This window comes from Leptinotarsa decemlineata, unplaced genomic scaffold, assembly GCF_025532065.1.
Source record: "Leptinotarsa decemlineata unplaced genomic scaffold, Ldec_3_MD MMD2_tig00003902_RagTag_RagTag, whole genome shotgun sequence".
Classification (NCBI taxonomy): Eukaryota; Metazoa; Arthropoda; class Insecta; order Coleoptera; family Chrysomelidae; genus Leptinotarsa; species Leptinotarsa decemlineata.
This window is the reverse complement of record NW_027412598.1, coordinates 2,742,185-2,760,586: the sequence shown is the minus strand read 5'-3', so window position 1 is coordinate 2,760,586 and position 18,402 is coordinate 2,742,185. Positions and strand designations below refer to the sequence as shown.

At 35.2% G+C, this 18,402-nt stretch overlaps 1 protein-coding gene and 1 pseudogene across 4 annotated transcripts in view; both read right to left on the bottom strand.

Annotated features, from left to right (window-relative positions):
* Positions 1–18,402, bottom strand: part of LOC111513229 (uncharacterized) — a 241,047-nt gene that overhangs the window by 51,471 nt on the left and 171,174 nt on the right. The window contains exon 1 of one of the 4 annotated variants that reach the window (XM_074178525.1): positions 4,679–4,703. The exons of the other annotated variants lie outside the window; for them this stretch is intronic. The gene's annotated coding sequence lies outside the window, so the exon portion shown is untranslated. Of the gene's footprint in view, positions 1–4,678; positions 4,704–18,402 lie in introns of those variants that run through there. 4 annotated transcript variants of the gene reach the window in all.
* On the bottom strand, positions 1,440–3,525 carry LOC141483693 (uncharacterized; annotated as a pseudogene).

Below are 18,402 nucleotides of genomic sequence, written 5' to 3'. Positions count from 1 at the left end.
CGGTAATAAAAATAATAGTCGTAATGCTAAGCATATGACTAGAGTGTTTAATAATTTGTCGTTATTTTAATTCTAGTTATTTCATCAGAAGTTATATACGAAACAGTTTGCTTTGTTGAATTTCTTATGATACGCCCCTGTCATGTTTTATGACAACTGTCATGATGACAGAAGAGAAAGGAGAGATTGTCAAACAACGACAATTAGAAATGTTGGTTTTTGTAACTCCGTAAAAATATACATCGATTAAATATATGCAACAGCATTTTCAATTACCAGAACCAGCACAGATTCAAGTGTTATCGATAGGAGTACAGAAATAAGATACGAATACAGTCCAGTTCAACAGCAAGGCACTCCAGCACCACAAGTTATACATTGGTCCCACGAGACGGATATATGTTATTCAAAGAAGAGGAGCAAGGACGGAAGATACAAAGCGGGAGAATCCGAGAGTCCTTTCCGATTTATTTTTCAATCCCTTTACTTTTTACCATTAACCATTTGCAATAAATGCAAAAATAAATACAAATCAGATCTTCATCAGTATTCAAGCAAACCTAACTCCATATAGATAGGTGATGCTATTCAATTCAAATAATTACAATTCAATTTCCATATAAAAGACAGATTATACGTCACAGTGACGTTGCTTGTCAAAAAAAGGTAAATTTTCGTTATCTGGACACCCGGCGTTTTTGAAAAATTTTTTGACTGTACTCACGTATTTTGATGCGTAGATTACGAATCCGAAAGAAAAAAGCGGCGCTCTCCCTTATTTAAAAAGTTACGGCCCTTCAAAGTTCAGAAAAGGGCAACTTTTCAGCCTTCTTTTTCACTAAATAAACTATTTAAAAACACAAGCATTTATTCACTAGGTCACCTTTACACCTTATTCCTCCTTCTTTAACAATTTTCACTTCAATAATCAATATTTTTCTTATAAAAAACTTAATTTAAAAACGAATGCTTCTCCTGGTGACATTATTCTATTTTTAGGTTAGTTACTAGTGACATTTCAGTAAAAAGCGGTTGGTATTTGCCGTCGCCTACTATTTCAAATTCGTAATACACCATCAAAAACCAATTTACGATCTAAAGAATGAAGGTAAAAAACATTTGAATTACTTCAGGAATATGGACTGCATCAGTCGTACCAACCATATCATTAACCTTAAAAACGTAAAATACAGTGATATGTAACCAAAAAGCAGCTCCGTACATTTTTTAACATTTTTATAAGAAAAATGTTGATTATTGAAGTGAAAAGTGTTAAAGAAGGAGAAATAAGGTGTAAAGGTGACCTAGTGAATAAATGCTTGTGTTTTTAAATAGTTTATTTGGTGAAAAAGAAGGCTGAAAAATTGCCCTTTTCTGAACTTTGACGGGCCGTAACTTTTTAAATAAGGGAGAGCACCGCTTTTTTCTTTCGGATTCGTAATCTACGCATCAAAATACGTAAGTAGAGTCAAAAATTTTTTCAAAATCGCCGGGTGTCCAGATAACGAAAATTTACCAAATCGTGAAATTTTTCTGCGGAAATGCCTGGAAGATAGTTTTTTTTAATGCTCAACGGTGGTCGGTGGAAATACACAAACACAAGCAATTTATCTGCACTATTTCACTGCTTTTAGACCTGCCAGAACACATAAAATAGTAATTTAGAGCCATACAAAAAGTGATTTGCTCACAAATATACAAAGAATAATTATTGCTTATTTCAATGATTTAAAATTCATCAATTTGACATTTACAAAAGCGTTAAATGTCAAACGTGGAAATAGGAGAACATGAGAAGATTACAATGCGACGTTGCCAATTTTTCCAAAACTTCTTCATTCTGGGTAAATATGAAAAAGTTTTTGCGAATAGTTTCTAGAAATATCTGCGCTCCTAGAATTTGTGAAATGGGGGCCTAACGTGCGCATTCCCATTACTAGTTTACTATTTTTCTCAGCTTTATGTAAAAACTTAGATTTTTATAGACTGTCAAAACAAACAACCATTCAGTATTGAAAAAGAAATGAAGACAGTTGCTCGATTAGCTTGCGTTCGGGCAAGTTCGACAAACAATTTTCATCATCATTCTCAGTGCCATACGAATTCTTTAGAAAAAAAAGGCGGTCCTGAAAAGGGCCATTTTTGTAAAATAGAAATATTATAAGCCGGTTTCTTAATTTCTTCATCAACCACATGAACGTCATTCGACTCTTTAGTGGAATTTTTGGCGTCGTAAAGTTTTCCTGCCAATCTAAAAAATTCTTCGGTTCTGTTTAAATTGAGTTGGGCACATCTTTGATAAAACATATAGCGGGCAAGATTTCCAGGAATGTGTGCTTTCTTACGCCCATTCGAAACTGTTACCGTCTTTGCGTGCCTCCAAGATGACTCAATGGCATTGGTGTGTACACCAGTTTCAGGGTCTTTGAAAGTTATTGAACAATTTACTTTCAAGTGGTTGTAGCCGTCACGAGAAAGGCAATCATATGCTTTCCAGCAATCCAGTTCTCAATTAAAGGTAAAAGGTTATCTGTGTCTCGCCTTTCGACTGCTACCATGAACACTCTTCCCGTACCACGCTCAAAACCACCGAAAACCCATTGTCCTTCAACTCTATGGCCTCGATGAAACTTGCGTTTTCCAAATGTACTTTCATCGATTTCCACAATGATACCGAGGCCTCCTGGTTTTTCTGGTTTGGTGAAAAATGCATCGAAAACCACCTCCCTACAAAAACTTGCCCAATCTACAGCAGCAGATTTGGAAATTTTCAAAGTTGACAAATCCCAGTATTTGAAAAATAGATAGTTTGGGTTTGGAAAAAAATGTTCCATGTCGAAATTCTCTGGCATAAGAACATTTCCGTTTTTTCTGTTTTCGAACAGATATCGTATTTGTGCACACCGTCTACCCTGAAAAATGAAAAAAGTGTAGTTTTTCGAAGCTTACTGACCTGACTGGACCTTACCTAACCTGACCTGACTAGACCTAACCTAACCTGACCTGACTAGACCTTACCCAACCTGACCTGACCTGACCCAATCTTGCTATAACCTGACCTCTTACCTGACCTAACCTAACGTGACCTAATCCAACCTGACCTGCTCCAACCTTACTTAATATGACCAGACCTGACCCAACCTGACATAACCCAACCAGAACAAATGTATTTTTTTTTGGGAAGGAGGAAATGCTTATGCACACCGTGCGTGATAGAACAAATGTATCCTGAACTGATCCGACCTAACCCAACCTAACCTGACCCAACCTAATCCAACCTAACCTAACCTCACTTGACCTAACCCAACCAGACCTAATCTATTCTGACCTTACCTAACCTGAAACGACTCAACCTAACCTAACCCGACCCAACCTACCCCGTCCTAACCTAACCTAATCCGACCTAACCTAACCTAACCAGACCTAACCTATCCTGACCTAACTCAACCCAACGTGACCTAACCTAACCTGATTTGACCTGCTCTAACCTAACCTGACTTGACCTGCTCTCACCTGACCTAACATAACCGAACCTAATCTTACCTAACCTAACCAGACCTAACCTCACTTGACCTAACCCAACCAGACCTAATCTATCCTGACCTGACCTACAATAAACTGACCTAAACTAACACGACCCAACCTAATCAAACTTAACCTAACACGACCTAACATAACCTAACCTAACCCGACCTAACCTAACTCAACCTGACCAGACCTATCCCAACCCGACCCAACCTAACCTAACCTGACATGACCGAACCCTGTAAAACCGACATCTGTAAAAACAGATGAATATATGCAGAACAACGTTATTTCGAAACTGACGTCCCAATATGGAAAAAATAGCGATAAATTGGTGAATAAATGGTTAAAAAAGAGGAAATTCATCTGAAGTCATCTGTAGAATTTACCTAACCTGACCTGACCTAACCTGATCTGTTCTACAATTGAATAGAATGGGAGCGTGTATTCAAACGTTTCGTAGTGACGTCAGTAATAATACGATTCGCCAGAATGGAATGATTCAATTTGTGTCAGATGTCAAAATCAATAATAAAAACAAACTTTTCAATTTTCTCTAACATCAAATAGAATCGGATTTGTGCAAGTAATAATGTCCCAGCTTTATTTTGTAAATCCTCGTATTTGATAAAAAAAGTTTTCAGCATTTCATAAACTATAATGATCAAAATAAAGCAGGAACTGACAACTAACGTAACGTCAAATTCTTTTTCAAAACCAATCTCACGCTAGTTTTGAATCATCATGAATACTTTTCAAATCATAGTTGATTTGACATCATCGTTTGAACGCCAGAACGAATTTATTTGAATCACAGACGAATACGTTTTGAATACATAAGCAACAGAAAACGCCTTAGCTAAGAATAATTATAAGCCGTGCAAACTCGAAATAGTTGTAGACTCGCTTTCTTAAGTAAGTTTTTGCAAAGTTTCCCATACTATAATTATTGTCGTATTGCTTCCGAAAATTCAGAACCTATCTAAACTTTAAAACAAACTTGTATTCATTACTAAATCGGTTGCAAACAATGACTATTGATGTAGAGTTGAGTATGAATGATGATCGCTTTAAATGAGATTGTGAATGAAATGTACATAAAGCCCAGCACAGATCTGAAGCCCCACAAAAAAAAAACTGAAGCGTCCCTTACCTTGGTGTGTCGTCAATAAGGCTGAAAGGTCCATCACATTTGGGACATAAATATTCTCCTTCTTGCGATATTAGCCGCCAGTTTCTCAAATGCATGAGTAAATCTTGCTTATTATCACAAATTTTATATATTTTGACCAAATTCATATTGAGCAGTACAAATGCCACGAACTGTCAAAACTGAATAGCAATTGTTTTACTCAATCGTTTAGATTTGCAATTTACGGACATGGCCAACTCCTCAGTTTCGAAATCTCTTTACCCTTCCTGCATATCATTTATCGGGTTGGCAGAGAAGAAAAATACGTTAGAAATGAAAATATTTGAAAAAACTGATGAATATATGCAGAACAACGTTATTTCGAAACTAATGTCCCGATACGAAAAAAAAATTTGCGATAAATTGGTGAATAACTGTCTGAAAAAAAAAAAGAGGAAATTCATCTGAAATCATCTGTAAAATTTGCCTAATCACTTGGCAACACTGTGCGAGTGGTAAAGTTGGACAACTTTGACGTTTGTTTATGTACCGTTGGGTTTATAATGAAAATATATGTGTTTTTACGAATTATCCAATGTTATTTGCAAAAAAACAACAGTAAATATGTGAATAAAGGTGCAGTTGGTGTGTTGGCTACAAAAAAGAAAGTTTATAGTGTTCTACCGATTGCTGAAGTGACATTTCCCAAAAACCCATTTTTTTACTAAAAAAGGGCATATCTCCCAAAATTATATTTTCCGCACGAAAATTTCGCTTGCTACAGTGTTTTTTTATGTTTTGATCTGTGCAAGTTTCATGAAGATCCTGAAGGTTACCATATTCGCTACCTTTACCGAATTAAGAAAACTAGTAGCCCGCAGGAGTCAAATAAAATCACAATTAATAAGATTCATAGGGTTCATTGAGGATACAGCAAATCATAGCAAATTAACAGAAATTGCAACTCGTTTGCAGCGCATTGAATCCTTTTACGACGAATTCGATAATATCCAATCTCAAATTGAAATATTGGATGATGATTCATCACAGCATGATGAAAGAAATCTATTCGAAAACAAATATTTTCTTATTGTTTCGAAAACAAGAGATCTTTTATGTAAACCAACCCCAAGTGCATCGTCTTTTCATCAAGTCAGTGAATCAAATATTTAATTGTAATGTAAAACTACCGCAGTTGTCATTGCCTGAATTTAGTGGAACATAATATAAATGGTCTAATTTTGCAGACACCTTTACATCACTTATTCATAGTAATTCCAGTTAGTCCGATATTCAAAAGTTTTACTATCTTCAATCATGTTTGAAGGGTGACGCAGCCAAGGTCATCGATTCCTTGGAGGTGAATGCAGTAACTTATCCAGTGGCGTGGAATTTGTTGAAGGATAGATTCGAGAATAAAAAAATTATAATTAGAAGTAGGTACCAATTGTTTACGTCCAGGTCATTCTACTCATTGAGTAGTTCCTGCCGATCTTGTGCTAAAAAACACAACACTCTGCATCATTTTGAGAAAGATATATCTTCTAGTAAACAGAAGCTTAGGAAGCAATCTTCCTCATCTTCTAGTCAGTCTTCGACGAACTTCTCAGGAACGTTTAACGATTTACAGGTGCATGCGTCTCATGACTCCCCATCCACTTCAAATAATAATATTACTTCATCACAGTCAGATCCTTCTGAAGGTCCAATTGTTGCCAACAGCCACAACAGATCAAATCAGAAAATTATTGCACATTCTCATGACAATAATGTCGTTTTACTTTCTACAGCTCTACTGTATATAGCAGATGCAGAGGGCAAATGTATAAAATGTAGGGCCCTTCTAGACAGTGGCTCCCAGTCGAATTATATGACCTACAGATTATTCTAAAAGTTGAATCTTATAGCACAGAGCGGCTCTGTCCCAATTTCTGGAATAAATTCTATAACTGAAATACTAAATAGAGTCACCCATGCTCGAATCAAATCAAAACTCAACAGTTATCAAATGGATCTATCATTTTTTATCATAAACGATATAACTGATAATATTCCTCAGCGTACTTATGATAGGAATAAAATACATATTCCTAATCACATATCTCTTGCAGATCCATTATTTTATTAATCCGCGGAAATAGACCTTTTACTAGGTTCCAGTGTATTCTTTGAACTTCTTTGCGCAGGTCAAGTTAAGGTTAACAATCAGCCTATACTGCAACAAACTAAATTAGGGTGGATCATTGGTGGTCCTCTATATGATAATTTTGTTCATTCTAATTAATTTCTTTGTAATGTATCTACAACTGAATCTGCAAGGTTACAAAGACAGTTAAAGGCCTTTTGGCTCATTGAGGAATGCCCTATAAACAAATCTGCTTCACAAAGGAAGAGGTTGAATTTGAAAAACATTTTATTGATAACTTCAGATGTGATGCAACTGGCAGATTCATAGTAAAGCTTCCATTGCGTGATAATTATCACGCAATTATGATGAACATGGAGATTCCGTAGAAATAGCAATACAAAGATTCCAATCACTTGAACGTAAGTTTGCAAAAAATAGTTCCATCAAGGAACAGTATTGTCAGTTCATGGACGAATACTTAAGTCTTGGACACATGTCTCCCATTGCATTCGAGAATAATAACAATTTAAAATACTATCTACCCCGCCATTGCATATCAAAGGAAACATCCCTTACTACGAAACTGCGCGTTGTTTTTGACGCGTCCGTTAAATCATCATCAGGTAAATCTTTGAATGATATCCTTATGATTGGACCCAGAATTGAGGAGGATATTTTTTCCATAGTGTTGCGATTTAGAATCCATAATACAGTTTTTTCGGCGGATATAGAGAAATGTTATCGACAAATAAAGCTTCATTCGGATCACCAACATTTCCAAAGAATAGTGTGGAGATCCGATCCCTCAAAGCCTCTGGCGCACTATAAATTGCATACGGTTACCTACGGTACAGGTCCGGCTTCTTACTTGGCTACGCGATGCCTAAAACAGTTAGCGATTGAAAATCAAAACAAATTTCCTAATGCTAGTAAGTCAATAATTCAAGACTTCTACATGGATGACTGGCTTTCAGGTGCGAATAGTTTCGATGAAGCTCTTGCACTTATTTGTGAAGTGAATTCAATTCTCGGTAGCGCAGGATTTGTACTAAGGCAATGGATTTCCAAAGATCGCCGTATAATAACTCATAAAAATAGCAATCAAACTAATAAAATCCAGTTCATGATTAAGGACAATCAAACTTCGAAAACGTTAGGAATTATATGGGATGTTAATGACAATTTTCAGTTTATAACCAAGATTCCAATTTATTCGAACTTCACAAAACGTAGAATACTTTCTCCCAAATCTCTGATCCACTTGGTCTTATTGGACCAGTTATAACAACTGCTAAGCTCATTTTGCAGAAATTATGGCAATTGCGAATTGACTGGGATCAAGAATTATCTTCTGAATTACTCAAATTGTGGTATGAATTTTATAACAATATTTGCCATGTGAACACGATCAGGATTTCAAGACACATTCTTTTACAGGATTGCCTGTTATGTACAAATTCATGCTTTTAGTGATGCGTTACAACTGGCTTATGGATGTTGCATATGTCACGTCAAAAAACTAATTTGTAGATGTTTCAGTCAAGCTGGCTTTTTCCAAGTCCCGTGTTGCTCCTCTAGCTGGAGCTACTATTCCACGGCTAGAATTATGTGGTTCCCTTCTAGCTGCAAAGCTATGCCAACAGGTTTTAGAATCAATCAAATTAAACATTGACTGCACTTATTATTGGCGTGATTCAACGATAGTTGAATCACGCAGTTCTCGCATGGATAAATTCAGATACCAGTTCAAGAGACAACATGCAAAATACACAATTTGCAGAAAATTTTATTCAACACCGTTGACTAGTCTATAATACATTTTTGTAAATCTGTTTTTCGGTTGGACGAAGGGTTCACATAACGGTTGATTGATTGAGTGGAACAAATCACACACGTCCCCAAACCGGCTACCAGTTGAGAAAAACTATTATTGGGGATTTTTATCAACGCAATAAAACTCGAAACAATGATTTTTAGAATTTCTGCCGTTTTTCTGTGTGTTTACGCGCGCTAATCTCAAAAAACAACTTTACCGATTTGAGTGTGGTTTTCACTAGTGTATTGTGAAAAATACTTTTATACCGGGTGATTCTCTACCTATAACTTTTTTATTATTGGAGATAGAAAAACTAAATTTGGAGGTTGTGTATTATAGTTCAATTTACATTTTTTGACATATTTACTTGCTTTGCCGTACTTCCGGTTCCACCAGAAATGACCACAACTTTCGATTTTTAAATGGGAAATTCTATATATTTTCACTTATTTCGATCCAGAATGACATTCTAAATCCAATAATAATTCATTTGTTGAAATTTGACAAATGAGATCATTTTTATTCCAATTTTTATTTTTTGATCTAGAATGCCATGGATCGTGTAAATCGCCCAATTCTTAATAAAGTAACATGGAAAACTACGACTTTGAGGCTTATGACTTCACAGTCGTTTTAAGAATTATTTCACAGTCGCAAATATGAATTTTTCCAGTAAACTTGTTTTTTTCAAATGGAAAGGGGGTGGGGGGTGGCTCGCCGGCTTTTTGTGAAAAATCATTTTCTTACGAATAATTTGATGCGACATACATACTTTATTTTCTTTATTTTTCTGAATAATTGCAAGAAAGTGGCAAATTTTCAAGAACTTCATTTGTGGAATTATAAAACAACAATAAAAATTAATTAGCGCTCCGGGGCGACTTAATTGATTCCAGTGACGCATTTGCTTTTTCAGCTACAGGAAAACCCGGAAAAACCTGCAGCACCACATCATCTGAAGTCGCAAATTAGTTCATTAAGGTTATACATTTTCAAAATGGCCTCCTGATTGATCACGGCAAAGTTCAACTTTTTCATATGTTGCGCGCATCACATTAGTTAGCTGTTCCTCAGTGATGTTCTGGAATGCCACCCTTACTTTATGCTCTAGTTTTTCACGAGTAGTTGATTGTGGTATATTGTAAACCTGATTTTTGTTCTCCAAAGGAAAAAATCTAGCAGAGCAAGATCTGGTGATTCAGAATATGAAAAAGAAATAATACATTTATGTAACAATATGATAACTCAAGAATATACCTAGCAGGTTGCATCAGTTGCATCGAGTTGCATCAGTTGCATTCTTTTTCGTTGCTCCGTAAATTAGCAACATGTCAATTTTCTAGTTCCTAGTATAATTTGCCATATCACTAGATGAACAAAGAGACCACGAGCGCAAAATCCCATGTATTTTCTTATGAAGCTAAACTTTTTGCAATTTTTGGTTCAAACAGGAGTGGGGGAAACGTGTGACGTCATCGACGCAGGATGGAACGAGTATCGTAGCGATTCAAGCGTGGAACTCCGCCCCTCGGCCCCCTTGGTACTCTACCTAACCTATCAGCTCCCTTAGTACTCCGCCCTCGGCCCCCTTGGGATTCCGCATCAGCGCTCAGGCCCCCTTGTCACGTGATTTTCATTAAAAAAAGTTTATAGTTATGAGATTCGAACCTGGATCGTCCGCGTGGTAGACATTGTCTTTAGCCTCTACACCAACGTAAGATATTGAAGTTAACTGCGAATGTTGGGTATTTACAGCGTTAGTTTTGTCGAGACCGAAATTGACTCATTCATTAAACTTGACAGCATTTTTATTTTTGATTTCCGTAGAATGTAATCGTCATTATCATATTGAAGATAGGAAAATATACTTAGATTTGGGAAATAATTAATATTTCATGTAAAGATGTGTATGTGTGTGTAAGAGCGAGAGACGCGTGTGACGTAATCGATGCAAAGAGAGATGGAGATCGAGGTTTTACCGGTTGCTAGTGCAAGCAGGTGTTGCCAGTTGTACAATAAATCAATGATTATGGAGTAATGTAGCGTTGCCGGTTTGAAAATTAAGTTATAGAACACACAGTCATCTATGAGTCACTAGCTGAAGTAACTATTGGTTGAAGAAGGACACTGTGAACACTAGACTCATAAGACTGCATCTGTCAAATGTCAATACATGCCAGCATGGCAGGTTCGGCGTTGCCAGTTGTACAATAAATCATTGTTTATGGGGCAATGTAGCGTTGCCGGTTTTGGAATTATTCGTAAACGACTCGATGAAAATTGGAAGCGCGAAAGTGATATATTATTAATAATGAATCAGATTTAAGAAAAAATATGACAACTTAACCTGCGATCCGTCATTGTATACGGGGTGTCTCAAAATACATCATTGAAAACAAACATGACGTCGAAGTGAACAGGGTGCGTCAAAATATACCATTTAAGGAAAAACATGTCGGTTCAACAGAAGTCTAGCATTCCAACATGCCAAAAGGCACTAGGTCTCGTATCTTTGTTAACCAAGTTAGCATCATCAAGAGAAAGAGGAGATCCAAAAGTGTCGAGAGGTTAAGCTATGTGGACTCAACGTGCGGGCAATGGGGGAGCGAAGTATTCGACAATGACATTTCAACATACGTTGTTTTGCATAGTTTCAAAAGAAAACGATGTTCCGTACGTCGTTGGTAAACAATGTCCAACAAATAAGTAATGATATTCAATTATATGAGGAAAAGAAAATGATTCTCAAGCAGTTGAATAATTTACACATTCAAGACAAAGTGTTCCAGCCTCAGAGTGTAGAATACGTCATCAACGATGCTGAAAAACAAATTTTGTACTTCCGACCACAATAATTTCTGTTCAATATGTGAACGTACCGAATGTGGGGTGAAATTCCAAAGAAATATGCGTGAAGGCTAGTGTAAACAAATGGAAATCGATTCGTTCGATATCAGTCAATGAGGGTATTTGTGCAGGCGCAATTCCAAAGAATACACCATTCAAATGTGAATTGAAAAAGATATTTCAAGATCTTCGTCATTTAAAAAAAACACTGTTGATTTTGTTCCAGAATACGCAACAAGGCTAGAGAAAAAATTTTGATTAGAGTTGTACAACAATTATGAAATTTAATGAAAAAAAATGAAAATTTTTATTAAGTAAATGTTGTTTCATTCCAAGTTGGTAGAAATATATAATATAGGTATGCAGAATTATCGCTATCACTTATCGATAAAGCCAGACACGTGGCTCAAAGTGACGAAACAAGGGCTCTTTGTTTGATTGCATAATATGTCATCACCTATTTTCCTATTCTTACCCAAGGTGACATTGATCACTGTCAATGCTGAATCATCACCCAGAGATATGCAGTTCTCAAAGCGACGGAACAAAGGCTCTTTGTTTTGTTTTGAAATATGTCATCACTTATTTTCCTATAAATACCTCCTGCGAGGCGAAATGATGAGTTAGTTATATCAGTGATACTAGTGACAATTGCAACGATTTTATCTGAAAGTAAGTGCTTTTCATGTTCACTTTATGAATTTTTATTGCAAGATTTTTTATACGTTTTTGACTTTTTCACAAAAGAGTTTATTCAAATGTAATTTAATTCTAAGGTCGTGAGAGTTGTTGTTGAATTATCATTGATTTTCCAAAATTTTTATCAGAATAATATACTTGAGTGTTTTTCTATACATAGTTTTTGATGATTGACATTTTTTTCAATTATTTTGTAATACAAAACGGTTTAGAGGTATTTACGTATTCCTCAAGCCAACCCTGGACTACTATTTTTATCCTACATACATCAAAAGATAAGGAATAACAATTACTGATATTTCTCAATCTTTAATAATGAATAAAAGATAAGAACCGGTAATTGCTGACATCCATTTTTCTCGAATATTATCTCTTACAGTGTAATTATTGTACCGCACAATTTGTTTTGATGTTAGATGGCAGCCTCAGAACCGGAAAACGTGATTATGAATTTTACTCGAGAATCATCCAAGGTGAATAAGAGTTTTTCTCGTATTTTATCTACTTGCCTTCGACAATGCCATATCTTGTTTATATACACATTTATTATGTAGTAAACAGAAGCTCATTTTGTGAGCAACTTTCTAGTTGAATAAAACGCATAGTAAGTTACGAATAACTTTCATTCATGTTGTCGTTTATTGAGTGAGTGTTCGTATAATTTGAAACATTGTTTTTTTATCTTTGGTTTCTCGCAGGTGGATTCAAGTTCAGTCGTGGAGAGGAAACAACAACAACAATTTGTTACCACACCGAGTGACGGAGGAGTATCACCCCCATTTAGAAGAATTTTGTATCAGGAAAATACGCTGTCGTGTTGTTTCACTTGAAATTGTACGAAATTAAGGTTACTACTGCATTTTTTCTTTGTTCAATGTATAGAGTTTGTGGTTGTATACTATATTTTTTGTTCGACTCAAAAAGTTTCTCATTCATAGATATGATCCGCATAAAGAAGTGTTTTCAATATTTTTTATGTGTTTAGTACTTGCAGAATATGTGTTTTAAATTCGTTGTTTTGAATGACAGTTGATTTTTTTAAGTATAACTGTAGCTCGCTCATTTTTCACAATCACTCCATGAAACACATTACCCCCACTCTTGAATTTTATTATTCTCTGGTGTATATTTGAATTGAAAATCAAATTTATTTCAGAACACTACATCAACGTGTGCAGTATCAGTTCAGTCATCTCAACAACTACATCCAAATCCAACTTAGCAATCTTTCCAGAACGAGTTTCAAATTACAGCAGCTTCCAGAACCATCTCAACAGTGTCCACAGAACGAAATTCAATTCTCTGCAGCTTCCAAAACCGACTCATCACACCTAGAATTTCATTTGTGAACAAAATATCGGTGAGTCATGTCAATAAATAAAATCCAAATGGTCGATTTTCCAAAAATCAAGTCGGTAATTGATAAATACATTTTACACATCAAAGATAATTATTCGGATCATATTGTCAAACAAGCTATACAATTTATTAATAAACATATAAAGAAATGCGTTTGAGCTATGAAAAAAATTTAATTTTCGGTTGGGGAAAAGAGAAAATAATTACACAAATTGGGGAATTGAAACGCTTCAAAGTGATTATAAAAATGATGAATAATAAACGTATAGGCTCGGGTTTGAAACAACGAAGCACCAGGGTGAAGTGGTAAAATGTTAATAGTAGAGTAACAACGGGGGTAATCATCAATTTAACTCATAAAGATCCTAAAAAGTTTCTAGACGATGCTTTTTCATTATTCAAACGTGAGATTTCCAAAATTTTGAAACAAATGTCATGCCTCAAAGTTAATTTTACTTTATCAGGGGATTTTATTAAAAAATCAAATGATGGGGAAATTGTTGATCGCAAATATTTCAGTACGCCAAATAAAGTTATCGATTCAAGTACGGACTTGGCTGCTTGGTACAATGAAAACGCTGTGGATGTTATATTGAATAAATTAGGCGAATTTGAAGAACAATTGTCGGGGTGGGCTTTGAGTAAAATTCTTTTTTTGGAAGTAGCAATTAATAAAAATGTGATTGGTAACGGTTCTTCTTTCATTCCACTGCCGCAAGAAATCGCAAGGAAGCAGGCATGCATTAATGTACAAAACAATGACGAAATGTGCTCCTTTTGGAGTATTATTAGCGCCTTGTATCCTGTAGCAAAAGATCCACAGAGGGTGTCAAAATATCCACACTATTCTTCAGTTTTGAATACTACAGGGCTGAATACTCCAATGTATTTACATCAAATTTCCAAATTTGAAAAACTTAATGATATTTCTGTAAACGTTTACTCTTTGGAATTGAATCAAGCAAAGGAAAAATCATTTTTTGTAGTAGTACCTGCCAGACTCACGACAACAAAACGAGACAGACATGTTAATTTGTTATTAATTCAAAACAAATATTTTCCAAAATTGAACGATTATGAGGTTCCACCCATTAATGACGATGACGAGACTGAAATTAAATTCATAGAGGTCAAAAGTTTTTTTGTGATAGATGTCTAAATTATTTTTCAAGTCAGCAAAAATTAAATGATCATACTGTTTTGTGCGAAAAAGTGAATGATTGTGAAATTTCCTTTCCTACATACGATTATGTAGAATTTCGAAATTATGTTTATAAACAAAAATGTCCGTTTATACTTTTTGCTGATTTCGAGTCACTGTTGGAAAAATGTAACGAAAGCATATCTAACAAAACTACAAAATACTCATCTCTCTTCCATTTCAAAAGCTATCGAGGTGAAGACTGTATGAAATGGTTTGCCGATGAGTAGTCTGATATTGCAAAATTTGTTGAATCTAAAATTAAGAATATTGAGCCGATGACATTGCCTTTGAATAATATCGGTGCTGCAACGACTTGTCATATTTGCGAAAAACCGTTCGCCCCCAAAGATGTTATCGTGTACGATCACGATCACTATACGGGGGCGTTCCGCGGTTTTGCGCACCAAGCCCCCTGTAAAGTCAACTTTCGAAAATTATTCGTGGTACCCATTACTTTTCATAATCTTTCGAGATACGACAGTCACTTCATTATCAGAGATATCGCAAAAAAAGGCTGTGTGAGCATACTTCCCTCAAATAAAGAAAAATACACTTCCTTTACACATAAGGATGCTGAAACTAAAATTAAATTTCGATTTATAGATTCTTTTCAATTCATGGGAACGTCGTTGGATGAATTAGTATCCACATTGGATCAAAATGATTTGGAAATAAAAAAAAAGAATTTAATCATTTAGATGATGAGAAATTCGCTCTTCTCACCAGGAAAAGGGTATTTCCATATGATTATGTAGATAGCATGGAATAATTGAACATCACCGAGTTACCATCACGAGAAGAATTCTATAATAAATTGAATAATGAATACATAACTGAAGAGAAATATGCTCACGCACAAAATGTTTGGGAATCATTCGAAATTACAAATTTGGGATCGTACGCGGATCTATATTTGAAAACAGATATTTTATTACTGGCAGACGTTTTTGAAAATTTTCGTCAAAAAAGCATGGCAACCGCATGGTATTATACTATGCCTGGGTACACGTGGGATGCCATGTTGAAGTATACGGAGTGTAAATTACAAATTTCAAAAGACATTGACATGATTATGTTTGTAGAAAAGAGGATAAGGGGCGGAATATCGGTTTGTTCAAATAGATATTCTGAAGCAAATAATAAATATATGGAAGCATACAATCCCAAAAAACCTTCAAAATATCTTTTATATTTAGACGTCAATAATTTATATGGGTGGGCAATGTCAGAATTTTTACCTTACGACGGTTTTCAGTGGGTGGAACATTTTGACAAAGATGTGACTGAAATTCCTGACAATGCTTCAAAAGGCTACATATTGGAAGTTGATTTGGAATACCCTGAGAGATTACATGATTCACATAAAGATTTTCCGTTTTGTCCAGAGCATCAAGCACCACCAAATTCCAAACAAAAAAACATTAATGGGTACCCTGTATAATAAAAACAAATATATTTTGCATTATCGCAACTTGAAACAAGCATTGAAAAACGGTTTGATTCTAACCAAAATTCATCGGGTTGTGAAATTCAAACAATCTGCATGGCTGCGTCCCTACATCGAGTTGAATACTCGTCTAAGGGCTGCAGCCACCAGTTCATTTGGCAAAAATCTATATAAACTAATGGTAAATGCTATTTTTGGGAAAACGATGGTAAACATTCGATTACACAGGGTGGTCAAACTTGTGAATTCCTGGAACGGTCGTTATGGCGCCAAAAATTTAATTGCGAGCCCTCGATTTCAGAGTCGAACCGTTTTCGATACAGACTTGGTGGCTATTGAATTGAAAAAGACTGAACTTGTTTTCAATAAACCTCTGTACATCGGAATGGCAATTTAAGACATTTCAAAAACATGCATGTTTGATTTCCATTACGATTTCATGGTGCCCACTCTAGGTAAAGAAAATTGCAAGTTAATGTATACAGATACAGCTCCATCTACGAAATAACGTGTGAAGATGTCTATTCAGAACTCATAAAAAATAACGTATCAAAATTTGATACTTCCGATTATTCGCCCGATAATAAGTTTCAAATTCCACTTGTGAATAAAAAAAATTCTGGGTTAATGAAAGATGAAGCAAATGGTAAAATTATCACGCACTTTGCAGGGTTACATTCCAAAATGTACACTTACAAAGTGCAGGGTGGAAAAGTTATCAAAAAATCAAAGGGAATTCGATATAATGTAGTCACAAATAAAATTGATTTCAAAGATTATATCGATTGTCTCAGAAATTTTAAAGAAAAAATATGTGAGCAGTATCAAGCAGGTGAAAATAGGCTTGAGTCCACACGACGATAAACGAAAATTAATCTCCAAATCATCCGACACTTTACCTTGGGGGCACTATAGCTTGAAATAAGGTTATCATTTGGATTTTATTTCTATTGATGTGATTTATCGAAAAAATTTGTCCTTGTTTGAATATGACTGATAGGTATGTGTAATTCTAAGAATTTCCAACAGCGGTAGGAGACCACCAACTTTTCAAGAATTGACTGCAAACAGAAATATGTTTGAGTATTTCAGTTTTTGTATTTATTATTGTACATGTACACGTTGATATAATTTGAATGAAATATATTGAAATTTTGTATACTTATTTATTGTTGTACACACACGTTGATAAAATTTGAATAAAATATACATTGAAATTTTGGTGTTTCATTCCATTAAATAACTTTTTAAAGCTGATTTTTTTTCACCTTATACATTAAATGAAACAAATGTTACAACATTTTCTCATTTATTACATAAATCATACACTATTTTTTGTTTATAATGAAATAAATATTCACGTAAAGCATTAGCATACAGACTATCTAAAGCTGAGGCTTGACAAAAACCTTCTATGATTTCTTCTAAAGTTAAATTAGTTTTATTCTCACGTAACCATGATTTTATTATATTGAAAACACCTCGATAATAATCACAAAAGTTCAAAGCATCCAGCATAGCAATACGGTCAGATAGTACACCAAGGTGAGTATTCAGGATCTCGTTTACATCTCGTTGAAACAGCTCCATGTTCGTGGTGTCCTTGGAAATGGAAACTTGTTTGGTATTACTTTCGATGTACTGTGTGACGTAAATGTAATCCCCGCAACGTGTTGTAATTGGATCATATTCGTCTACATATCCATCGATTTGTGATTCAAAGAAATTTCCCTTTATTTGTTGCAGGATGTCGATGAGGGTCGCCCATTCATAACTTGTCAAATTGATGGAACGAATGGAGAACTGCTGCTTCAAAATTATGCATGGGCTGAAGTCTCTGCATGGACTTAGGCCACATCGAATTTCATAAGATGACATGGGGAATGCCATCAACATCAATTGATGTTCGTTTCGAGCAGCCATTTCGTATTGCTCCATTGTAATCTTCACCATCACTGTCGAACATTACTTCAACTTCACTACCGTAACCACTATCGAGAGACATTTCCAAACTGAATATCCATCTGTGTTTGCATGCGCTCTTATAGCTTCAGATCACGTGGTCCGTTTCAGATATTGTGCGTTTGTTAAACACACAAATATTTCTTCACAAAAGGCCCTCCCAATACATTGTCAGTGTGCTTGTTTTCCATAAGATTCTATACAAAATCGACATTTTCGATCCAACTGTTGTGTTTGTTATCCAAACCCAGCCATTTTACGTACATTTTTTTATCTTTCTTCC